Source organism: Bos taurus, chromosome 8 (assembly GCF_002263795.3).
Source record: "Bos taurus isolate L1 Dominette 01449 registration number 42190680 breed Hereford chromosome 8, ARS-UCD2.0, whole genome shotgun sequence".
NCBI lineage: Eukaryota > Metazoa > Chordata > Mammalia > Artiodactyla > Bovidae > Bos > Bos taurus.
In genome coordinates this window covers 24,312,678-24,339,587 of record NC_037335.1, presented here as the reverse complement: position 1 = coordinate 24,339,587, position 26,910 = coordinate 24,312,678, and the positions used below count along the sequence as shown (strand labels likewise).

At 39.8% G+C, this 26,910-nt stretch overlaps 1 long non-coding RNA gene across 3 annotated transcripts in view; it reads right to left on the bottom strand.

The window, feature by feature from the left end:
- Positions 1-3,168: 3,168 nt before the first annotated feature.
- The window catches only part of LOC112447881 (uncharacterized), a 39,491-nt gene continuing 15,749 nt past the window's right edge, over positions 3,169-26,910 (bottom strand). Inside the window, exons 4-6 of one of the 3 annotated variants that reach the window (XR_009495527.1) lie at positions 15,974-16,162; positions 15,341-15,377; positions 3,169-3,430 (exon numbers count right to left, since the gene is read on the bottom strand). This is a non-coding gene — a long non-coding RNA (uncharacterized lncRNA). Of the gene's footprint in view, positions 3,431-13,857; positions 13,997-15,340; positions 15,378-15,973; positions 16,163-26,910 lie in introns of those variants that run through there. The other 2 variants (XR_009495526.1, XR_003036153.2) reach the window with 2 other exon arrangements.

Sequence of the window (26,910 nt, the reverse complement as noted above, 5' to 3'; positions counted from 1 at the left end):
CTAACACAGTGGTTCTCACCTAGGGTTGATCTCACCTCTCAGGAAATATTAGGCAATGCCTGGAGACATCTTTGATTGTCATGACTCTTTAGAGAAAGAAAGGAAGAGCAAGAGCTGAGATGTATTCTCAGGCTCTAGTGGGTAGAAACCAAGGATCCCATTTGACAGTCCATGATGGACAGCGCAACCCTCACAACAAAATGGTCCAGCCCAAATGTAAACAGTGTCAAGGTTAGAAATCCTGACCAAATGCTAGCTCAAAACATTATTTTTAGGATTATGATGACAATATTATCACTTTAAAAGGCTAGGTCCGATAATATCAGAATTGGCAGAGTTTAGAGAAAAAAGTGATAATTCTCCCTTGTTTGATAAAATAAAGGTTTTGGCCCTTTGGGCTCATCTTCATTCCAGAACATGATAAACTATTTTAAAATCGAGTCTTCTCAGAATAGTTCTGAAAACTAGGGACACTGGCTATGGATCTAGGCTTCCTGGATTGAATTCCAGCTCAGCCATACTAGCGTTGAAGCCTGGACAAGTTACTTAACCTCTGAGCTTCAATTTCTTCATCTTTTAAATGGAGATCATGAGAAGACCACCTTCAGGAGGTTGTGGGAGATGAACAAGCTGAACGATGTAACATACTTGGCCCCAAACCTAGCAGCGGAAGTGCTCCTTAAATATTTGTTATTATCCTACTCACTGTTCTAATTGTTCATCCTCAGGCTGCCATGCCCAGTAGGGATGTTCTTTTGTTACTTCTAAGTGTTGAAGTCTACAGGCGAAAAGTTCAAGACAGGAAGCCTGACTCTCAAGGCAGAGCTCTTTGCACATGACCCTTTGAGTAAAAAATTCAGTACACACTTCAGAAACACTGAGCGTGAGGCAATCTGACACGTGGTGCTGTTACTTCTCCTGCCTTCTTCCCTTCTATGATCTTTCTTCAGCTGAATCAGTAAAAGTACCAGAAAAGAAGGCTTTCCCCCCAAATATAAAATCAGGAATTAAGCTAAAACCACCAGCCTCCTCATTTACATTTAAAACATACTGGTTTCACAAAAGAGAGGCAAGAATGGGTTGTTAGATTACAGGCTTGATGTTACAGTGGCACGGATAATAGGAAGAAAAAAGCTACATCGAGGCAGGATAATTTCTGCTGCTAAAGAGGCAGGAAAGATAAGCCAAGAAATGTGCTAGAATGAAAGAATCAAATGGATTTTTTTCTTAAAGTTATATAAATTTTTTAAAAAGCAGACTCAAAATGTGTTTTTTAAGTAAGAAAAATGGATGAGTTTTAAATGGAAGTGGAAATTCAATGTAATATAAAATGTCACAGGAATAATAGACTAAGAGGGAACAGATGTTAAGACTTAAATTAAAAAGGTGTGGGTGAGGGAGAAATAGAAAGCAAGAAGAAAATATAGACAGAGTGGGGAGAAGGAGGTGAGAGAGTGTGGTGGAAAGATGCTAAACCAGTCTGGACCTGCGAGTCCTAGGTTTGGTGTGTCTCACTCTGTGACCTTGGCAAAAATTCCTGAACTTCCGTGGTCCATGACCCACATGAGGGGTGGGCTAGATGGAGTCTGCTGTGTCCAGAGCACTCTGGGCTTGCCTTGGTTAATTGCAAGAGTCTAGGACAGAGCTCGGAGAAGGCAATGGCACCCCACTCCAGTACTCTTGCCTGGAAAATCCCATGGATGGAGGAGCCTGGTGGGCTACAGTCCATGGGGTCGCTAAGAGTCAGACAGGACTGAGCGACTTCACTTTCACTTTTCACTTTCATGCATTGGAGAAGGAAATGGCAACCCACTCCAGTGTTCTTGCCTGGAGAATCCCAGGGACGGGGGAGCCTGGTGGGCTTCCGTCTATGGGGTCGCACAGAGTCAGACACGACTGAAGCGACTTAGCAGCAGCAGCAGCAGCAGCAGGACAGAGCTGGAGTCTGGAAATGGGCATGCCTGCTGGAGTGGGGCAGTTAGAGGAGGGATTGGGTGAAAGGATGGAAGGAAGTCCAGTCCAGGACAGAATCCAGCGTCTGGAGAGTATAAAAAATAGTGATGAGCACTAGGGAACAGAAGGAGCTGCACATAGCAAAGGTGTTCCTATGGGTGACTGGCTACAGCAGGTGAAGCAGGCAGGCAGGAGACTGACATTGTGGAAATTGGCAGTAAGACCCCAGTTCCTGGGCTCTGGTTGTGGGCATGATGATACTCCTTAGTGACTCATTGGTGAGACAACTTGGAGCTCAGTGCTGGAGACCTGGAGGAACTGGGCACAGGAGATGATGATGGCAAGCAGCTGTAAGAACTAAAGGACACAGTGGCCACCAACTCACAGAAGGGAGGATAAAAATCTCTCCCGTATTGGGAGGGGGCAGGGCTGGAACTATAGGTCAGGAAGAGCAAGGATCAAGGGTGACATTGAGAAAGTTCTCTAGAGCTCTATTATTCATCCATTCATTCCCTCAGCCTTGGGTCAACATCATATGTGGGGCTCTTAAAGTTGTGCTGACTTGTAATCACATCTCATGGCTGCTACTTCACAGCTTTGTGACACTGGGCAAGTGACTGGACATTTCTAACAGTCTATTGTGAAATAAGGTTGAGAATATCTACCTCATACAGTTGTTGTAAAGTCTTTAAATATGTGCTTGGCACTGCTAAGTCGCTTCAGTCATGTCCGACTCTGTGTGATCCCATAGATGGCAGCTGACCAGGCTCCTCTGTCCCTGGGATTCTCCAGGGAAGAATACTGGAGTGGCTTGCCATTTCCATCTCCAATGCATGCATGCATGTTAAGTCTCTTCAGTCATGTCAGACCCTGTGCAACTCCATAGACGGCAGCCCACCAGGCTCTGCTGTCCACAGGATTCTTTAGGCAAGAATACTGGAGTGGTTTGCCATGTGCTTGGCACAGTCCCTAACACAAAGCATGCCCTTCGTAACTGTAAGCGATCCTCATGCATGCAGTCAAGATTTACTCAACACTCACCATCTTATGAATCTAAGTCAAGAATGATGGAACATTTTGTTGTTGTTGTTGTTATTTTAGAGAAATCATGGTGCTAAATAGAACAAAAGCAGGTATGTGTGAGAAGTTTGAGAGCAATTTTTGCTCTGAGGAATGTGAAAAGCAGCGGAGAAACTCATGCTAATACATACAGTGTAGAATGATTCCAGGTTTAGGGTGGGAAAGAGGGTTGGTTAAGATGGAATACAATGAATCGAACGCTGGCCATTTTGTTGCCAGGACTTCTGAGCTTACAGCAAGACGAAAGAGAGCCTTGCCAGCTCCATCCCAATGTGCGTCACCCGGTTCTTTTGAACTTCCACCAAATGACCGAGGCGAGCATGGCTTCAAGTACAAGAATCTTTGTTCCATTTGGGACTGCTTCCGTGAGTTCCACTGTCAGACTTGTCCTTTGTGCCTGCAGGAAAATATATCAAGTAAGTTGGGTAGTTCCAGAACTCTCTGGGATTGTCCAGAGTTCCCCACAGCTTTCACTTGATCATGGAGAGGTGAGTCAAGTCATCCATCGGGGCTGTTGACAGCTGGTGTCCCACCTGGCAAGCTGACCCAGGGAGGGAATACTACTTACAGCCTACTTGAGGTGCTTTCCACATACCCCATGTGACTGAATCCTCACAACAACCTGAGAGTTAGGCCTTTTGTCCACAGGTGTCAGATGAAGTCTAAGAGTTAAGTCGTTTTCTGTGGGTCGCATGGGCTATACAACTGGAGGACTTGAGCACAGGCTTGCTTAACACCGTCAAGGTAGTGCTTTCGTTCTTCATTTTACAAGAGGCCTCTCTGCTAATAATAGGCGTTGAATTTTTAGAACATTTAGTTTTTTAAAAGAAAAGTGAAAGTTAAGTCGCTCAGTCGTGTCCGACTCTTAGCGACCCCAGGGACTACAGCCCACCAGGCCCTCCATCCATGGGATTTTCCAGGCAAGAGTACTGGAGTGGGGTGCCATTGCCTTCTCCGTTTTTAAAAGAAGTAAAGTCTAAAAGTCAGGCAAGTTAACCTGTATACATGCACATGAGCTGAGTGGTGTGTGTGAAAAAGAGAGAGAAAAAGGGAAAGAAAGTTATCTCTTCTTTCATGTATACAGCAACAACGCCTCCCCACTCATTTTCATTCCAGTGTAATCTATGCACATGCAAAATAATTACTTCTTCCTGTAGGAAGTGTCAGTCCTCTGAGCAAAGAAGAAAAGGCTATAGCATATGTTACCGACACATGTTTTCGCTAGTCTTGTCTCTGTTCCGCCTGCTGTGGCAATCAGCTTTTGCAAATACTGTCACTTACCAAATACAAAAAGCATGTGAATGCCCAGCCAATGGCCTGGGATAAACACAACCAGGCTTTCTGACTTGGAACATCCACCCAGAACAGAGTCTTTGTTTCAAAAGAACAAAACCAGCCTTGTATCATCAAAATCAGAGGGGGCAGTGAGGGTAGAGGAAAGACATGGACCCAACCCAACACACGGCTTTGAGTCAACCTCATACATATGAAGGAAAATTGATAGTATCTGATAGTGGGTGTGCTCAATCCAGCCAAGCCAAAGATGGGGTGGGGCTCAAAAGCACTGCTGGAAGAGTTGGGATCTGGCCAAATGGCTAAGTAGCCAGTTGGGGGTCTGAGAAGCACATGCACAGAAGGGCTTTGAGCTCTGCCTCTTGGCTGGATGCCCACTCGTCAAGTTCTTGCAGAGGGTGTGTTGGCAATGGGCACTTCTAATCCCAGAAGCCCTTGACAGGTAGGCTGTCTGCCGAGACCAACCGCGCCTGCCACCAATCCCCCTCAGGTGCCAGACTGCACTTCGGACACAGCAGCTCTGAGAACAATGATGAGACAAAGAAGGGGAGTCTGGCACTTAGAGTGGAGAGCCTGTGGTCGCAGGCATTTGTTTGATGCTTCCTGGCCTGGTGAGTGTGGTGCTGAGAGGTGCATTGTCCCTGGTGGAAGGACTGTGGCAGGCTTGGTTAGGGTCAAGAGGGCACAGCTCTAGACATCTCCAACCTACCATTAGTCCAGCACTTTCTAGAAGGCAGCCTCTAAGTATATTTATATAGTGAACAGCGACAAGAAGGTAGAAACTCCTGGTATTGGGGAAAGGACAAGAACAGTTTCATTTAAAGAGTGTCCCAAGAGACGGACATACCTGCATGCGTGCATGCATGCATGCTGTCGCTTCAGTCGTGTCTGACTCTTTCTGACCCTAGGGACTGTAGCCTGCTGGACTCCTCTGTCCATGGGATTCTCCAGGCAAGAATACTGGAATGAATTTCCATGCCCTCCTTCAGGGGATCTTCCTGACCCAGGGTTTGAACCAGCATCTCTTATGTCTCCTGCATTAGGAGGCAGATTCTTTACCACTGACACCACCTGGGAAGCCCAGCTGACATTTACATACTACTTTATATAAAATAGGTAACTAACAAGAACCTGCTGTGTATAATACAGGGAACTCTACTCAGTGCTCTGTCAGGGCCTATATGGGAAAGTAATCTGAAAAAGAGTGGATGTATGTATATGTATAACTGAATCACTTTACTATACACCTGAAACTAACACCTTGTAAATCAACTATACTCCTATAAAAATGGGGGGGGGGAGTGGGGGGGAAAGAGTGTCCCAAGAAAAATCTGAATTAAGTTTGCTTCCTGTGGAGCTCTGGGATATTGAGAAGGAATCAGGGGTCCCACTTGTATAAGGACGTTTGAGCCTTCTGGGAGAAATGCTAGAGAGAACTTTTAGAGTCTATAGTTAAATACTACAATCCCTAGAACTAAGGTCCCTGAAGGGACAATGGAAACCAAAGTGGCCTAAGCCTTGAGGACTGAGGCCTGGAGGACGTACTGCTTCTTCCATGTAGGACTGGAGAAAGTGCCAAAGAAATGCAAATGATTCTTTTCTACTGCACAATCAGAATTCTTCTGATTATCCTATTTTATTTGTCTGTCTTGATGCCACCATGCATACAGCTACTACTAACTCATTGGGCTTCTATAATCTCTAGGGAAGCCAAAATCACTACAGCAACTCATAAACTGGTCATTGTTAGACTTGCACGTGGCTGATGTAAGCTTCATCTTGCTGTGCTGTGATTTGTCTGATGCTTGGCTGTTGACCTCTGACTAGGGCTTCTTGAGATCAAGAACCATCTTTTCTACCTCTGCCTAACAATTGATTAATAGCACAAGGTCTGGTACAGAGTGAGTGCTCAGTATATTTTTGTTGAATTAGATACAAACTTACTGATTTAGTTGCTCTAAATGTGTCTGTGTGGGGGTCACTCACTCATGCATTTGGCAAAAATTTATTGAGCATCTACTATGTGCTAGAGTCTGTGCCAGTCACTGGGTATACAATGATCAAAGGAAGGTCACAGCCCAGTGGAGAAGACAGACACACACACCAAGTGATTACATTTATAAACCTGTGATTGGGAAAGAAGAACAGATTTCTCTGAGAACATGTAGCAAAGTGAGGTGGAGAAACTTCCTTTAAAAAGTGACACATAAGCTGAAATTCAAAGGGAGGAAGGATGAGGATTAACAAGGCTCAGTTCAGTTCAATCGCTCAGTTGTGTCTGACTCTTTGTGACCCCATGAATTGCACCACGCCAGGCCTCCCTGTCCATCACCAACTCCCGGAGTTCACTCAAACTTACGTCCATTGAGTCGGTGATGCCATCCAGCCATCTCATCCTCTGTCGTCCCCTTTTCCTCCTGCCCCCAATCCCTCCCAGCATCAGAGTCTTTTCCAATGAGTCAACTCTTCGCATGAGGTGGCCAAAGTATTGGAGTTTCAGCTTTAGCATCATTCCTTCCAAAGAAATCCCAGGGCTGATCTCCTTCAGAATGGACTGGTTGGATCTCCTTGGAGTTCAAAGGAGTCTTAAGAGTCTTCTCCAACACCACAGTTCAAAAGCATCAATTCTTTGGCACTCAGCTTTCTTCACAGTCCAACTCTCACATCCATACTTGACCACTGGAAAAACCATAGCCTTGACTAGACAGACCTTTGTTGGCAAAGTAATGTCTCTGCTTTTGAATATGCTATCTAGGTTGGTCATAACTTTCCTTCCAAGCAGTAAGCGTCTTTTAATTTCATGGCTGCAATCACCATCTGCAGTGATTTTGGAGCCCAGAAAAAACAAAATCTGACACTGTTTCTACTGCTTTCCCATCTATTTCCCATAAAGTGATGGGACCAGATGCCATAATCTTAGTTTTCTGAATGTTGAGCTTTGAGCCAACTTTTTCACTCCCCTCTTTCACTTTCATCAAGAGGCTCTTTAGTTCCTCTTCACTTTCTGCCATAAGGGTGGTGTCATCTGCATATTTGAGGTTATTGATATTTCTCCTGGCAATCTTGATTCCAGCTTGTGCTTGCTCCAGTCCAGCATTTCTCATGATGTACTCTGCATATAAGTTAAATAAGCAGGGTGACAATATACAGCCTTTATGTACTCCTTTTCCTATTTGGAACCAGTCTGTTGTTCCATGTCCAGTTCTAACTGTTGCTTCCTGACCTGCATACAGATTTCTCAAGAGGCAGGTGAGGTGGTCTGGTATTCCCATCTCTTTCAAAATTTTCCACAGTTTATTGTGATGCACACAGTCAAAGGCTTTGGCATAGTCAATAAAGCAGAAATAGATGTTTTTCTGGAACTCTCTTGCTTTTTCAATAAGTAAGTCATAAAAAGGGAACACTTACATGCTACTCTTATGTGCCAACACTGTTCTGCTTACTTTACATACATGTTTATTTTATTCTCCCAACAGCCCTAGGATGGAGCTATCATCATTATGTCTAATTGTATAGGTGAGGATATCAAGGCATAAGAGGTTAAAAACTTTACTGAGGTCACAGACATTGAGTAATAGGCGAACCTGGTAGCCTGGCCTTGGAGTCATGCTCTCCATATATAGAAGAGCTTGTACAAAGGGCCTGGGGCTTAGCAAGCAACAGATCTTCTTAACCCCAGGCTAGACAGGCTCCCAGGTGTCATCTTATCAAATCCTTCCCAACACTGACAACTCTCCTTTCCTGAGAATTTTGGCAAGGGAAATATTTTCCCTTTTGTTTTATCTGTAAGGCATCTTTCATGGTGTTAACTCACAGCCATTTTTAAAGCCAAGTCACTGAGGATGAGTGACCTAAAGGAAGGAGGAAAGGCAAGTGCCCACTGCGTGGAGTGGCCAGGAAGTGTCTCATCACTTGTTGAGAGGCTTGTTGCATCTGCTAATTCTTTGGAAAAAGAGAAGAAAGGAAAGGAAAGGAACAGGCTGACCCAGCAGATTTCCCCATTGCATCTGGAGACTGTAAGTCACAGAGCAAGGAAATACTTAGGTGGACAAAGCCAAACCTTTGGCCAGAATGGTAGCATCGAAGGCTTTTTCATGGGCACTTGAAATTGGTTGTCAACAGAAATGCAAATTGAACCCATCTTTGTCTTGAAGCCATATGTCCACTGGGACAGAAACAACATTTTCCCTGCTGAGAATGCTGTTCAGGGTTTACTTGGTTACAGCTTGAGCAAGTCCTGCATGTTAATCAAGGGGGAATGGTAAAGGGAAAATAGAACACCCAAAGAATTATAACCAAGCTTAGACAACCTTTAGAAAGAAAAAGAGAATTCACAAGCTACTCATCTCCCATCCTCAGAGAATCTCATTTGCTATTTGATCTCACTTACTACCTTGCAGTTTTTTCAAGCAAAGTTCTCTCTCCTTAAAAGTGTTTCTTCACAGTAAATTTCCAGGCTATTATCCCATCTATCTACTTTCTCTTAAAACCTAGGACTCTTTGTTTTTTAATTTCTAATTCCAGTCTCCATGTGGAACAACCAGGAAGATCACTTAGGGAGCCTTTGTTTCTTAGGGGATTGCTGTTCCTGTCCTTTATTATGTAATTCTAGTTTGTGACACTAGAGCTTGGGAGGGGGTCATATTCAGCAGGAGTCTATCAAGGAAGACTGAAGTTCAGAACAACATCTTCCTTATCTAGGATTATGGGATTATCCTATTGCATAGGATCCTGCGAGATGATCTTTAGGAAGTGCTTAGCAAAGCATATTGCAAGAGTGAAAAATCAGGTTAGATGTTAGCTATTATCATCATTAAGATAAGGGGGCCAAAAGCAGTAACTGGAACCAAGATTACAGTAAATAGGTAAGTTGTGTGTGATCAATGAACAAATTATAGGTGATCAGTCACTCAGTCCTGTCCGACTCTTTGTGACTCTTTGGACTGTAGTCCACTAGGCTTTTCCATCCACAGAGTTTTCCAGGAAAGAATACTGAAGTGGGCTGCCATTCCCTTCTCCAGGGGATCTTCCTGACCCAGGGATCGAAGCTGCATCTCCTCCATTTCCTGCATTGCAGGTGGATTCTTTACCACTGAACCATTGGAAGATGATAATAATATGAATATATAAGTAGATAGGCTGGTAGTTAGGAGTTAGGCTAGAGTGCATAATATGGGAAAAGAACATAGACAGGGGAAGGATCAAGTGGATTGTATATTTATCCCTGCTTGATTCCTTGTGTGTTGGTCGCTCAGTAGAGTCCAACTTTTTGCAACTCCATAAACTATAGCCTGCCAGGCTTCTCTGTCCATGGAATTTTCCAGGCAAGCATACTGGAGTGGGTAGCCATTCCCTTCTCCAGGAAATCCTTCTGACACAGGGACTGAACACATGTCTCCTGCATTGCAGGCCAATTCTTTAACATCCGAGCCACTAAGGAAGCTTGATTCTTTACAGCAGGGAAAACCCAGAATCGGGATGTACATTCCCAGATTATTAGCAATAACTGCCATGTATTGAGCACCACTGTATGCCACGAATAACACAAAAGGCTTTAAATGAGTTGTTTAAATATAATCCCCATCAAATTGTGAGTTTAGCTATTATAACCTTGGAATGCTTAGCACAGTGCTTGGCACATAGTAGATGCTCAGTCAATATTTGTTAATTTTGAAACACTTTGCAACATTCTTAGTTTATCCCTTTTGAATGCACATAATTTGCTTGGCAATTCAAATGTGGAAGCAATATTATAGATGTTTGCCTTTTAAGCATCTGAAGCACAGAGCCCATGCTGATGTTAATCAAGTCTATTGCTAAGATCTTTGTTCATTGGTGACAAGACTTTTCTACATTGGCCTAGATTGAAAGAAAGCAGCACAAGCCAATGATGTGCCAAAGGGGATATTATGAAGAGAGATTGCTTCAAGTTTTACAGACTAAATTGGCAAATGAATAACAAAGTAATTAAGGGAGTCAACATTCAAAACAAGGAAGTGAAAATCTGAAACAGGCACCAAGACAAATAAGAGTACGGCTTCAGCTGGAAATACCAATTGATAGAACTATCCAGATACTAAAAGGGGAAGAAAAAAAAAAGAATTTTCTAATATAATTCCTTTTAGTATTTTTTCTTTAAATAAGGATCTCTATTTCTCATGTGAAAGAATTTTATAAGTAGTGAAACCAAGGTTTACAAATTCTCCCAGAATAATTTAGGCCTAGGATGCTTCCTTCCGGTCCTATTTTTAACTCTTTGAGGGTAGTTTATCAACAATCCTGGGTATTGGGTGAATATTGGAACCTTCTATCCCATTTAGAGGACAGGTATCATGGTTAAGAATAACTGTATGTGGCAAGGATTTTCCTGGGATTTATCTAGCAATATAAAACTTATTGAGATGGACAGCACACTCTATTGTCTTTCAGGAAAAAAAAGGATATAGTCTAAGCATGAAATGGATTATTTTCTGTTTTGTACTTTTATAATAGCTATTGTTCCAAAAGTATCATATCAATCAGTCAACAACTATACGTTTGAACACCTATGAAAATGCCCATATAATTCAGAATGTCACAGTCACTGAGTAGGTATATTAAGTCGTTCAGTGACTCCAACGATTTTTTTCCCTTGGAGATCTTGCTAGCTCGTAGTTTAGCAGCTATAATATTTTTGGCAGTGTATAGGAAACCACAGTCACTAAAGTGGGTGACTCTAATTCATTCCTAAACATGATCAATCTCTCTCACTTTCTTTGTCTCTCCCTCCTTCCTTCTTTCCCTTCCTTTCTCCCCAACCCCCACCCCCCGCCACCACCACACACACACACAATCACTCACATGGTTTCAATCGTGGTCCAACAAGGGAAACAGAAGCCACCTAAGTATTTATACAAGAAGGCATTTAATCCAGGTGACTGGTTACAAAGATGATGGGATACATGAGAGATTAGCGACATCAGAAAGAATTACCATCCTAAACTGGAAGGATTTTAAAAACTCAACCAGAATCAGAAGTCACTAAGTGGAAGCTAGAAATGTATTGCATCTGTTCAGAGGAAATTGGAGCAATAAAATGGAAATAGCCAGTTGGAAAGATGGCCACAGATACAGAGACAAGGGGAAAACACCATGGCTTCTTCTGCCTACAGTCTCACTAGAGTGACCCATTGGCCAAACTTAGCAAGAACCCAGCTTACAGGGGACACTGGGAAATACAACCTTCAGGTCTCAGTCACCCTGCTGAACTGAGCAGAGCAGGGAAGGGACAGGGGACACACCTGGTATCCACAGGCCAGAAACTAACATAAGCGTATACCCATATATGCATGTGCACGCACACACGCAACTTGGTTCCAGCACCAGAACTGTCCCTCTTTGAATCTGAAGATAATTGAATCAATATAAAATAAGGCTAGCCATTCACAAAATAATTTGACTTTCCAAGTCTACTTGACTCTAAGATTCCAGAGTATTGTCTTTAATCTGGTCAAGGTATAGCCTAGAAAAAGAAAGGCATAATAGAAACCCAATGGTTACCATGTATTAGGATCTGTATTTAGTGCTTTTCAACATTATATCACTTTATCTTCAACCCCATAAATTTATTACAGTTTAAGCTTATAATGGTATATTCACCTCATTGCACAAGTGAAAAAACTGAAGAAAGTAAATACATTGTCCAGGATAAGTTTTGGAACCCACATAAGATAGTCTGACTTAAATTTTTTATTGACAATATACAGGCTGTGATGCAACTGATAAAAGGTGTAAGCTGTTCATTTGCTTGGTATTTTGCTGTTTATTGTAGTGATACAGATATTGAAAAGAGGCGAATAACAACTTGAACTAAAGGATAATAAAAATATTATATGACTTTCAAATTAACAAGAAAAATGGGAAAAATTATATAATCAGAATAAGGGAAGAAAAGGAAAGATTGACTTTAAAAAACAAGAATTATTGGAAAGCACATAGTAATATAGTAGATTTAAGCCCCTGCTGCTGCTAAGTCGCTTCAGTCATGTCCGACTCTGTGCGACCCCATGGACGGCAGCCCACCAGGCTCCCCTGTCCCTGGGACTCTCCAGGCAAGAACACTGGAGTGGTGTGCCATTTCCTTTTCCAATGCATGAAAGGAAAAGTGAAAGTAAAGTCGCTCAGCGGTGTCCAACTCTTAGCGACCCCATGGACTGCAGCCTACTAGCCTCCACCATCCATGGGATTTTCCATGCAAGAGTACTGGAGTGGGGTGCCATTGCCTTCTCTGAGTGTCCCTAATTCTATTAAATGTAAATGGACTAAATGTACCAACTAAAAAATTATCAGACTGGCTAACAACCTAAAACTAACAATATGCTGTTTCAAGTGACACATAGAAAACAGGACAGAGATAATTTAAATGTAAAAGGATAGAAAAAGGTTAAATATAAGAGGATAGAAAGAAAAGTTATTTGGATGGCAAATACTAACTAAAATAACAATGATAATAATACCAAGCAAAAAAGTTTTATTAAAAATAAGGAGGGATATTCTATAATGATAAAGTTTTATCAGACTTAAAAACCAGTCTAAATTTTTATATATTATGTAAAACCTTTAGAGCATATAGAGGAAAACGGACAGAAGTATAAGAAGAAACAGACAGTTATCACAACATCAGGACATTTACATATCTGAGTAAGTGGTAAAACAGACAACAAATCAGTATAGATAGAGAAAATGTGAAGAACATAGTTAACAAACTGAACAATGATTTAAAAACTTGACATAATAGACGCATATAGGACAGTTTTGCCAACAACTGCAATAGAATCATTATAGTGAAGCATATGTTGAAATTCTCCTACAAGTTACCATAACCTGAGCCATAAATTAAGACAAAGGCATTCTCTGACATGGTGGGTTTCTTTTTCTTTTTTTAATTTCCCACCCCTCTTTACTTGCCTTGGCCTTCATATTTTATTTTGAAGTATTTCTGAAATTTATGGTGATCTTGAAGTATCTGCTAATACTTTGGAGTGAAACACTAGACAGCTGGTTTTAAGCTCTGAGTATGGGAGGCAGGGCTTTCCATCATTCATTAGGGGACCCTTACTGTCACTGTATGTGGTCATTTCAATGATTCAGTTTCACTGAGAAGGTACCTTTAATCCCCTGTTTTCTCATATGTAAACTCAGGATAGCAATTGTCCCTAGTTCACAGGGCTATATTGTAAGGATTAATGAGACAAAGCACTTGATGTGTTCCTGGCATACTGAAGTATTTACTATATATTAGCTATTATTATTTGAAGTTTTCAACTACTCTCATGGTTTTGGTATCATTGAATCAAAATGTTGATGGTACCCAGATGTGTATAAGCAATCATTTCTGTAACATCTCCATGTTACAGAAATGATTTCTTTCTGTAACATCAGCCATTTCAAACATATAACATCCACTCTTTCTTCACTCAGTAAATAATCACTCAGTAAATCATCACTGTCTTAGTAAGCTCAAGCTGCCATAACAAAATACCTTAGACTCCGTTTGCATAAACAACAAAAATTTATTTCCCTCATTTCTGGAGGCTGAAAGCCTAAGATCAGAGTGCCAGCATGGTCAGGTTCTGGTCAGGATCACTTTCCTGGCTTTCAGATGGTCGCCTTCTCACTGTGCCCTCATGTACTGTAGAGAGAGTCAGTTTAGTCTCTTCCTCTACTTATAAGGACCGTAATCTCATCATGGCCTCCCAAAGGCTCCACTTTCAAATACCATCGCATCAGGGTTAGGGCTTCTACATAAGAATTATGGGGCAAATAAACTTTAAGTTTATAACAACCACTTTTGCGATTGCTCAAATGAGAATCCCAACTCATCCTTAAATCTTCCCTTTAATTAGTTTATGGCCTTTTCTCCCCTAATCAAAATGGAAGCCATTAGACAGCAAAGACATTCTCTGTCTCCTTTTTGGGGGGTAATGGAAAGTGAGTCTCTGCATTGGCTGTGTCTGAATCAGCATGTAAAATAGAATAAAGGCACTGAAATAAGGAGCCATCGTACTTTACAACACTGAGTTGTGAAACTTCATTCTTTAAAGGCTGGGTTTGTTTCCAACTCCTTGATCTTCCTTTTTTCCAAGTTTTTTCTGTTTTTGTTTTATTTTATTTTTATTTTTTAATTTAATTTTATTTTTAAACTTTACATAATTGTATTAGTTTTGCCAAATATCAAAATAAATCCACCGCAGGTATACATGTGTTCCCCATCCTGTTTTTGTTTTTACTTGTTTCATTCACTTCCAATTACTTTAAGATAGAGCCTCATTCTCTCCTCCATTTAGATTTTGTTTAATCTTTAGTTCTCTCTCCTTTGTAACATTTGCTGGTGAGAGCTTTACTTAGTTCCGAATTATGTTCTGACTGCCATTTCCAGGGCCCCTGGGCATCATTAAAAAAAAAAAAAAAAAAAGTCTTTAGATTCTTGATGGCAGACTGTTGAGTTTGGAAATGTAGACTCCTTTCAGTTATTTCTGGCTTTCTCTTTCAGACTGTGCTGGTAGGCCTTTGGAGCTTCATATTGCTTATTCTTGGAGACTTCCTGGAGCGTCAAAAATGACTTAAAATGATTACTATGCTGTGCATCCGCATATATGACATTCAATCGCCCAACTCTGAGCTGAATTTCAATGAGATTTGTGTAAATGAATCAGAAACATATGGATTCCATCCTCCCTAACTACCTCTACTCTTTAAAAAAAAAACAAAAAGAAAAAAAACCAGGAACTCAGCATTTGTGTTTCACTGGATATGAAAGGTCTGAAACAGAACAAGTAATGGCAAATCAGAGCGAGAGAGGCTTTCCCATTCTTGATAGCCATCTTGTCTCTCATATATCATCCTAGTCCATGATCAGGGGTTGTTAATTTCTGCTAAATTTCATTGTCCTCTTGCCTTGAGATTTTCCTTCCTTACTATAGTTCCCTATAAACCAACCCCCTGCCTTTTGTCCTTCTGTCCTAGAAATAGTTACCTGTTGGTCACTTCCTTGCCCTCCTGGCACTCACATCCTAGAGAGATGACAGAAAGATATATTATAACCAAGGAATTCTAACACATTGTGAAGGCGTCACAATAGAGAAGCATAAAAAGAATTCTGAGGAGACAACAACTTTGGGGGCATTTTGTTTTTTCCTACCTTTTGCTTGCTTTACTTTTTACTCTATTTTACTTTATTTCCTTGCTCTGGTTTCCATTTCCAGTCTTTTTCCTCCCACCTGAGTTTTCTCCAGTCACATTGGCTCTTTCCAATTCCTTGTAAAAACTCTTTCTTTCCTTCTAGTGCTGCATAAGGAAGGCAACGGCACCCCACTCCAGTACCCTTGCCTGGAAAATCCCATGGACGGAGGAGCCTGGTGGGCTGCAGTCCATGGGGTCGCGAAGAGTCAGACATGACTGAGCGACTTCACTTTCACTTTTCACTTTCATGCATTGGAGAAGGAAATGGCAACCCACTCCAGTGTTCTTGCCTGGAGAATCCCAGGGACGGGGTAGCCTGGTGGGCTGCCGTCTATGGGGTCGCACAGAGTCGGACACGACTGAAGCCACTTAGCAGCAGCAGCAGTGCTGCATATGCATAAGGGGTTTGGTACTGTCCTCTCCTAACCTCTTCTCCATTGTCCTGAATGGAATCCTCACAGTTGGAACCTTTTACTGCTCTTAGGCTGCCTCAGTCTGGTGTAGGTCTCCAGAGAACAGAGCCAGCTCCTGTGGGGCACAAGCTGAGCGACTGCATTGAGATCTCCAGTTGCACAATACAGAATATGTGCCGTGAGTGGCCAAGACTGATGAAATCCTGTCACAGTGAGGAGACAGAATGAAGTGTTGAGTTACATGAGTATATATACTCATAGCAGATACAGTACATAGGATAGTCAGCAAGTCTGATTAATGTTGCCCTTTTCCCCACTGATACGTGTGTTAATTTAGTCACAATGCCCTCAATCATAAAAAAAGAAATATTCCTCTATGTAGTTTTTTGTTAACTATGACAGGGATTGTGTCATTTCTCTTTTTACCACATCTGAAGCATTCTACTAAAAGACAAGTTAATTCTATCAGGCATGTATATGTCAAGCCAGAAGGTTCAGATTCTCAATAATGTCCCTCTAAATCACTCATGCTATTTTTAATGCTGTCGTTTCTAAAAGACTAAATTTGAGAATATTACAGTCTTTACCATTTATAAAGTATTTAATAATTAGTTATAAATATTAGTGGTCCAACCCGACTGTTTCCGTGTACCTGACAAAGTACTTTACTAGCATGAACTTTGCACGTATAACCCATCCATAAAGGAACTTGTGTTTTTAGCTCCTGTCTTCAGTAGTAGGCATAGATTTGCCTATCCAGTCTTTCCTAACCAGATATCAGTGACTTGTGAGATAGCTGATCATAGTTGGGACTGTGGTTAAAAAGTAGAGAGAAATCTCACAGGCTCACATGGAGATAAATGGATATAATGTTTGCATTTGTCCCATTAGCCTCCTAATCCAGACATCTGAAACTCATTGTATTCTCAGATGGAGTTCCTATTCCCACAGGATATATTCATCCTCAATGATGACAATTCACATATGTGTAATTCCATTAATACCATTAAAGTTGAAGTTGTTTGTTTGTTTGCTTTCATTTGAGAGGAATGATGATCCATTTCATTTATTTGGTATTTGACAGTGTTCAGAACATGTTCTCATAACTCTTCAAACTGTCTGAGGCGGATATTATTATCCTCATCTTACATATGAGAAAACTGAGACTTAAAGAGATTATTTGACTCCCCCAAGGTTCTGTAAATTGCAAGCATCAGAACCAGGATACAAAACCACATCATCAGACTGTACTCTAGTAGCTTATCAAAATTATTCCCATGTTACTTTCCATTGCACTTTGTGGTTACCCTTCAAAATTTCTCATTTTGGTAAACAAAGACTTTAAAATAAAGTCTAACAAAGGAGCTCAACACTCAACATTAAATTTACTGTTCAGAAACTTCCTGGCTCACAACTAGAGACTTCTAAGTGATGGAAAGAGGGTAGTTAACATGTTGCGATGCTCTCTCTTTCAGCCATAACTTTTCTTCTAAGTTTATGGTTATGGTTTGGCTTTGGAGTACAAAGCCGTAAAACTTAATTGAATATAAGTCAGATCAAGGTCTTTTCAAGCTGGACATAATGTGAGTAACACAAATAGATGAATCAATATTTTTTTTTAAATTTCAGTTACAAAGACTTCAGTGGAAAATATAACTCCTCACTTATAAAATCTGCCCACCATGAAGCTTATATTGTGTGACATACGCATGATTAGGTCCATAACTATTATTATTAAAAATTAAAAGTATACTATAAAACTCATATCTAGAGGCCAAAAGTATAATTCTGATTCAAATCTATGTCCTTCAAAAAAACCCAGAAATATTTGTGGGTGAAAATGCAGAAGAAAAATGATTTCCCCATGTAAAACCTTTTACCAAGTCACATTTAAATACATTCAATTCAACAAATACATTATACTTTCCTAGTCTAATTTCTACTGTCCTAGAAGTTAAGCCCCTTTTTATTATGACAGAATAATATCCACATTCTGATATTTTAGAACTCTTCAAAATGCTACTTTGATGTTATATTTTGCATCATATTATTGTAGTTGCATGCTCTTTTCCCAGTTTCTAAATCAATGCTGTCCTATATCAAAGGTAGAGAGTGTGCCAACTTCAGATTAAGTATTTAAATATTAAGTATTAAAGCTAAGGCTGGATAGTTACTATGGTAATGGTCTCCCAACTATGTTCACTTCCTTTCCCTGGAACTGGTAAATATGTCCCCTTAAAAAGAAAAAGGAAGGTTGCAGCTCTGATTAAGTTAATAGTGAGATGGCAAGATATCCTGGATTACTTGAGTAGTCCCAATGTAGTCACAAGTGTCCTTGTAAATAGAAGTAGAAAAACATCTAGAGAGGAGATCAACAAGGATAAAGAGAACGTGAACAATACCATAAACCAACTAGTAGACCTAACAGACATATATAAAACACATCATCCAATGACAGTAAAGTGCACATTCTTCTCATGTGCTCAGAGAATATTTATTCTCCAGGATATACCATAAAGCCACAAAACAGATCTCCATACATTTAAAAAGATTAAAATCATACCAAGTATCTTTTAAAACCACTGTGGAATGAAACTAGAAATCAATAATAAAAGAAAAACAAAATTTTACAAATATGTGAAAACTAAGCACACTAAACAACTAAGGGATCAAAAAAATCAAAAGGGAAATTAGAAAATACTTTGAGATAAATAAAAATGTAAACACAACATAGTCAAACTTATGGAATGCAGCAAAAGCAGTGCTCAAGGGAAATTTATAGTTGCAAAAGCCTACAGTGAAAAAGAAAACTCTCAAGTCAATGGCCTAACTGTACCTAACGTTACTCAAAGAAAGAGAAAAAGAAGTACAAACTAAACCTAAAACTAGCAGAAGGAAGAAAATAATAAAGAATAGAGCAGAGATAAATGGAATAGAGAATAGAATAAAGTAGAACCAACAAAATCAAAATTTGGTTGTTGGAAAAATTTGACCAATCTTTAGCTATAATAACTTGAGAAACAAGACAGAGGATGCAAGGAACTAAAATCAGAAGTAAAAGTGAGACATTATTATCAAATCTCACAGAAATAAAAAGTGTTAAAGAACACTAGTTCTTTAGTTAAAAGCCAACAAACAGGATAACATAGATGAAATGGACTAATTTCCAAAATCATATAAATTATCAAAATTGACTTGTGAAGACCTAGAAAATCTGAACAGGTTTATAAGTAAAGAGATTAAACCAGTAATCAAAAACACTCAACAAAGAAGAGTCCAGGACCAGGTGGCTTTACTAGTGAATTCTACCAAACATTAAAAATTTTACAACAATCCTTCTCAAAATCTTCCCCAAAAACATAAGAAGAGAGAACACTTTCTAACTCATTCTATGAAGTCATCATTCTCCTGTTACTGAAGCCAGACAGAGACATCATAAGAAAACTATAAACCAGTATTTCTCATGACCATCAGTTCAGTTACTCAGTCACGTCTGACTCTTTGCAACCCCATGGACTGAAGCACACCAGGCCTCCCTGTCCATAACCATAGATTCAAAAAATTCTTAAGATATTAGGAAACCAAATTTAGCAATGTACAAAAATCATTACAGTCAAAAGCCAAGTGAGATTTATCCCAGGAATACAAGGTTGACTTAATATATGAAAAATCAACTAATATAATACATTATTGTAGCATAATAAAGGACAAAAACCTATGTGGCCATCTTACAGATACAGAAAAATCACTTGACAAAATCCAACACCCATTCATGATTAAAATCTCTCAGCACATCAGGAATAGAAGGGAATTTCCTGAATATAATAAAGGGCACCTATGAAAAATCTTCAACAAGTATCAAACGTAATGGATAAAGACTACAACTTGTAAACTAAAGAAATTAAAGGAGGGAAGTAGACTATTTGCTGATGACGTCATCCTATACATAGAAATTCTTAAGGAATACACACACATCTGGACACATGATGCAAAACTACTAAAACAACTTCATGCAAGGTTTAGGATGCAAGGGCAATACGAAGCACTCAATTGTTTTTCTGCAAATTAGCAACAAGAAATCCAAAAGTAAATTTAAGAAAATAATTCCATTCACAAAGAATGAATCAGAATAAGATACTTAGTGCAACAAAAGAAGTTCATGATTTGTATGAAAAGTACAAAGCACTGCTGAAAGTAATTAAAGAAGATATCAATAAATGGAAAGATATTCCATTTTCATTGATTAGAAGATTTAAGAATTTTTTGTAGAAGTGACAAGATAAGACTAAGATTTATATGGAAATGAAAGAATCTAGAATAGCCAAAATGATTTTTAAGAGAACAAAGTTTACTTACTATAAGGTTACAGTATCAAGATAGTATAGTATTTGCATAAAAATAGCCCTGAGGATCAATGGAATAGAATTGCGTTCAGAAATAGAACCTGACATTTATGGTCAATTGATTTTTAACAAAAGCTCTAAGACAACTCAGTGAAGAAAACATAGTTTTCAACAAATGTTTGTATCAGCAGTACACACACACAAAACTCAAAGTAGATCATAAGTATCAATGTAACAGCTAAAAATATAAAACATCTTGAAGAAAACATAGGAAATCTTCATGACCTTTGGTTAGGTAATGATATGTTAGATATGATACCGAAAGCCCAAGCCATAAGAGAAAAACTGATAAATTGGATTTTATCAAATTAGAGCTTTTGTACTTCAGAAGACACCATTAGGAAGATGAAAGGACAAGCCACTGAGTGGGTGAAAATATTTTCAAATCATATGTCTGATAAATGCCTTGTATCTAGAATATATAAAGAAATCAATGTTCCGTGAGAAGACAGTCCAGTTACAAAAAGAGCAAAATTGCATATGATTGGTTAACAAGTACATTAAAAAGTGTTCAACATCATTAGTTATTGGAAAAATTAAAATCACAATAAGTTACCACTGTATACCCACTAGAATGGCTCAGATTTCAAAAGACAGAGAAGGGAATTCCCTGGCAGTCCAGTCGTTAAGACTTGGCCCTTTCACTGCTATGGGCCTGGGTTCAATTCCTGGTTGGGGAATTAAGATCCCACAAGTCACACAGTGCCCTCCTCCCCCCAGAACATACAACATCAGGTGTTGGTAAATATGTGAAGAAAAATGTACGGCCACTGTGCAAAAGAGTTTGGCAGTTTCTTAACAGATTACATAAGCTTATCAAAGGACTTAGTGATTCCAGTCTTAAGAGTCTACTTGAGGAATGAAAACATGCACGAAAACTTGAACATAAATGTTCATAGACGCAGTGCTACAACCCAAACAGGAAATGATCTAACAGTCTAGCAACCTGACAGCGGATAAATAAAACATGGTACCAGCACACACGGACTATTATACGGCAGTCAAAAGGAATTAAATAACAATACACAACTAAAACACAGATGAGCCTCAAATACGCCATAGTAAATGAAAGAGGCAAGATCTACCAGAAGATACACTGTGTGATTTCATTTGTATGAAATGCATGGAATTGCACATTTATAGAAACAAGTAGATTAGTGGCTGCTGAGGGAGGGGGTTTTTTGTGAGTGAGGATTAACTGCAAATAGGCTTGTGGAACATTGTGAAGGTGATGAAAAGGTCCTAAGATCAGATTGCGATGATGGTTGCACAACTTTGTAAATTTACAACAAAACACTGAATTATGTACTTATAGCATATAAACTATTTTCCAATAAAGTGGTTTTAGTTGTTAGAGGGAAGATAAGTTAGCCAGGGGAAAAACAATGAAGATTAAGCTCTTCTTTGATCACATAGCCTGCTGTGGTTACTTCTATTCCAGCAGTTAATAACACTCTTTTCAAATCAGCTGCCTTATTCTCTGATTTACATTCCCCGTTAGAAAGGTCAACAGAGCAAGTTGATGAATCTGGTAACTATTCTTTCCTGCTCAGAAAATTATTCCACATTAGATCTTTAGGTGGAGTGTACCAGTCTTGGCCAACTGACATCTCAAGCACCTGGCACTGAGATCAGAAACAGAAATCAGGAAGAGCTGGAGACTACAGAGAACAAGGGCACACGATCTGCAGTTGCCAAGAAGATGTGGTTTGTGGGACTGCTCAGTGCACTCCAAGAGCCCAGTGTGAGAACTGGCTATCAATGTGCCTGCCAGTCAGCCTGAGGCAGGGAAGGGATCCCAGCACAGAAGAGAAAAGGAGGAGAGAGGACAGGAGGAAGTGAGGAGAGAGAACAAAGTGTTGGCAAATCACCCTGTTGCAGGCAATTTCTGCTACTCCAAAAACAGTATCCAACTGACGAGCCTCCAGAGACATGGGAAGGCCATTTGTATTATCAGACAAACTGAAAACACTTGGTTCAGGGCCCTAAAACTGTGAATCCTAGAACCTTATGATCACATTTCATAGCTGTGGGGAAAATCAGAAAAGGAAAGACTGGGCAGAGGTTCAAAGAGGAAATGCCTTCTGCCAAACCAGGTCACCTGAGCTTCCTGTCTAAGCATGGACCCAAGGAGAATGGGTGAGACAAAGGGTCTTATTCGTGAATCAAAATTTACTTCAACAGCAAGGCAGGCTGGGGCAGGATGGGACCGGGTTCACATCTCATTTGTATTTTTCGCTGTGAAAGGCGGAGGATGCAATAAGAATGCTAGTCCCATGTATGTGTGCGTGGATGTTTTTTTGTTGTTGTTAACAAAGTCTTCTTTACTTCTTCCAAGTGTCACGTATGTGTGTGTGGATGTTTTCGTGGGCCAGGCAGAGGAAGAAGAGACGCATGGGAGGAGGTGGTGCTCAGAGGATGCACTTGTTTCTTGAGGGCCTGCATGCTGAGCACGGTTGGGCACTTTTCCTTTATTTAGTTCCTCTGGCAACTTTGTAAGATGTGTGTTATTACACCTACCTGACAGATGAGGAACTGAAGCTCAAAAATCTTTCCTACCTGTAAAATAGGTAACATTATCCATGATACACATTATTTACAAGTAAGAACTTCAGGCTCCAAATTTTGAATGGCCAGTATTATTATTGTTCAGTCGCTCAGTTGTGTCTGACTCTTTGCAACCCCACGTACGGGAGCATGCCAGGCTTTTCTGTCCTTCACCATCTCCCGGAGCCAGTGTTACATACTTAGTAAGTGGCAGAGCTGGGCTTTAAATTTAGGTCCATGTGAGCCTGGAGCTCCTATTTTTCTTTTATAGCTCACTGCCCATTCAGGTTTGGATAGTTTAAAAAAATATTCAGCTTTTCAGCTTTGGCTCTATTTCTTGTTTCTGGATGATAATAAGCCAGCCAACAGTCCTCCTGGGAATTCTTTTCGCCTCTAGGGCTAGAAGAATAGAAAAACACCGCCATGCCCTTGAAGCCTCACTAACAATCACGACTATAAAGGCTAGAGTCAGTGCTGAGAGGATATTATTAACAAATGGCTTAAGAAAAACCTTCAGAGCGTTTGCAGCCACCCACACCATTTGTAAAATCTTAGGGAGGAAACCTGATCCAGAAAATGGTTGGAAAGAAACAAACCCCAGTATCAGAAAAATAAAAGGAGGGGGATCATTGCCTTCAGACAACTTGTTTTATCGAGAGCAATGAAAGTGTTCCAGTTGATTCAACAAAAAATAACCAAAAACAAGGTCATATTTTAAAAGGCATTTACAGGACTGTGGGTTTCATTTCCTTTGCTTTTAGATCTTTAGCCTCTCATTCTGAGCAGCAGATGCGATGCTGTCCTATAAGGAAGACCACCTGCTTTCCAGGGCATCTCTGCAACAAATAGCTTTGAGGGAGAGAGAAGAAAGATCACAGGATGAAAAGGAAAGAATTAGAAAGGGGGAAACGGGAAATTAAGAAGTTGGCTTAATGCACATCTTCTGAATTATTCAACTGCTAAAAAGCCGACAGATTTCTTTTGACACTTGACTGTCTCACAGTGTCGATATCCATGTTCCACTTTTTAAGGACCTACTTAAAGAGAATTACGTCCATCTGCACAGCCCAGTTTTGTGACATGTTTATCTTTCTTGGCAAAATGGAGGCATAAAAAATTTATAGAACATGGGTATTAATTAAATGGTGTTTTAGTTGAGGAAAGTTGCTCAGCTTTAAAATGACTCCCAAGGGTGAATCTTTTTGTAAAAGAAAGACTCTTTTGGAAATTAAAATAACCCACAGTCACTCATCCTTCTCATTCACCACCACAAAAAAAAAAAAAAAAAGGCTTAGTATTTTTAAGTTTCAGAGTTTCTAAAAATGTGTTAAAAACTTGTACTTGAGGCAACAGGTATGACTTGATTCACTTGAAATTACAACCTCAGGGGCTAATCGTTTGGAGAGAACTGTGTCCCCACATACCAAAGGAAATAAGACATTAAGGGAATTATTCATACAATTCTGATCAAATAGACATACTCACCTGAAGTACACCAGAAATAAAAGTAATAACAGGAAAATGTCTACAGTTTGAAGTCTCAGGAAATAATTTGTTCTAGAAAGTTGTATTTTCCATATAGTGGAGGTTTTCCTTTTATTAGACACACAAATATTATTTTCAGTTTTAAATAGTTTTAAGATTTTTGTCAAATGTATCATGCATTGCTTTGCCTTCTTAAACAGTGCTTATTTAGTTATAATTCATTCTATTAACACTTTTAAAAAGGATCTCAGAACTACTAAGCTATAGTCTAAACATAATTAGAACTCTCTTCGGTGTTGCAGGATCTTCATATTAAACATCAGCAATAGCACAAGACTATAATAAGGCAACGCCCTTAGGAAGATAAACATACTCGGTCCTTTACTCTGTGGTGGCCATATCCTCCTTTAGTGTTTTAATTCTTGTGTCTGCTTCTTGAAGTTGCTCTGTCTCTTCCTGTACTGCCAAGCCATCTCTTTTTGTTCCTGTTACAAGGCTTCCTCTAACAGTACCCTCCCTCTCTTAAAAACTATCACTTCTAATATTCTACAAGCTCAGAAACCAAATGATCCACTAGAACAAAAAGGTGCTAAGTAAGGACCAGAGAGCACCTGCTCTTCTAACATATAGCCCAGCAACCAGAAAAAAGCAGGCTGGAATAGGTTTTTTCTAAAAGTAGCATTGACAGATGACATTCAAGGTGCAATATTTGGGACATGTTTTTGTTTAGTCACTCAGCTTTTGGAGAGATGCAACACTTACCTGCATGGGTGAAGGAAGAGCCTTTGAGCTAGGCTGGAATTTTTCCTTTCTAGATTTTGCTGATGTTCTTGTGCCTATGTTTTCTGTGCTTGGGCATTCTTAGAACTTGAAACTCTTTTAAGAGTATTCTTTGCTTCTGTTAATGTAGTTGTTTAAAAGTGACTTCAATAAACACACGTTCAAATGTTGATTTTGGGGGGGGTTATTTAACCTCCTGGAATCTACTTTGCAAAATGAGCATTAGAACTCACATTTTTTCACCTGGGGCAGCTTGCTTCACCCAAGACACTGCCAAGATACAGAAGTTAAGGTCTAAGCCTTTTGGCAAGGAGATTCTTCAACGGAGCAAACTTGGCTGTCACAGTACTTCCTGTGCAATGCCACCAATATCTCTCCTCTCCTCCCTTCAGAGGAGAAGAGAATCCAATCAGAGTCACACAAAAAATCTGAAAACTGTGGATGATGTAATGTTGATTTTGATGACACGTATGCCCAATAACCATAGCTTTCTTTTTGGTTATTAAATATATTCCAGATAAAATAGTTGACAATAATTGAGATCTGGATAAGTAAGATGTTTCAGCACTAGAGCAGACTAGATAAGTCAGAATAATTCTCTACTTCAACACTCAAAACACAGATGAGGCTATCGCTTCTGTGGTATTACTGCCAAAATGTAGAAGCCAAATCTAATCATAATGAAATAAATAAATGCCAAATGAGGGCCATTTCTATAGAAGGCTTACACTCTTCAAAAGTGTCAAGATCAAGAAAGACAATCTTAAGAACATTTCCAGCCTGAAGAGTTAAGAGACATGTTTTTTAATCAAAAAACCCCCCAAAAACCTTAAAATTGAAATACGAACAGATTTAGGGCAACTAAGTAGGAGAAATATGGAAAGAGAAAAATGACTGATTACAAATTCCTTTTGATAAAACTGTACCTTAGAATTTGCTCTATTCAGATTCTAAAGGCAATAGATTCAGCTCATAAATGTTGTAGGAAAACAGTATATCGCAAAACTACATTGAATCTCTTCTTCACACACCTTCATAATGATAAATCCCCAATCCAATTATCAAGATCCAAAAGTTTTCTTGAAAAATTCTTATATCTGCGTATCTTTTAGAATGAGCTGAGATCATGGGCCTTTCACTTTCCAGTTCTTCTTATAAGGAATTTGAAAATCATCACTCTGTTCTCACAACAAGTAAAAAGATAAACAGGCTGAAAAATCAACAACTCTTCTTGGATACATAAGAGACAAAAAACAGATCTCTGTGCCCAAGATTGGAGAGACAGACAGGTGAATATAGGGAGTCACAGCTTATTGGAGTAGAGATTCATGAGTGGAAACCATCTGGTTGGAAACTGCTTAAGTTAAAACTGCTCAGGAACAAGTGCCAGGGCAGGAAAACCTAAAGTTTAATTGACAATTACTGCAAGCTTAGTGTGCACAATGCTGAGCGTTAAAAAAACTGTAGGTGACTTAGTAATCGGTAGCCCCTCATGCTGTTGTCCCTGGAGAAGGGAAAGGCTACCCACTCCAGTATTCTTGCCTGGAGAATCCCCATGGACAGAGGAGCTTGGCAGACTTCAGTCCATGGGGTTGCAGAGTCAGACACGACTGAGCGACTAAGCACATGCTTTTGTAGAGCTTTCTAGGTGACTCTAGTAGTAAAGAACCCACTTGCTAATGCAGGAGACATGAGACTTGGGTTTGATCCCTGGGTGGGGAAGAACCCCTGGAGGA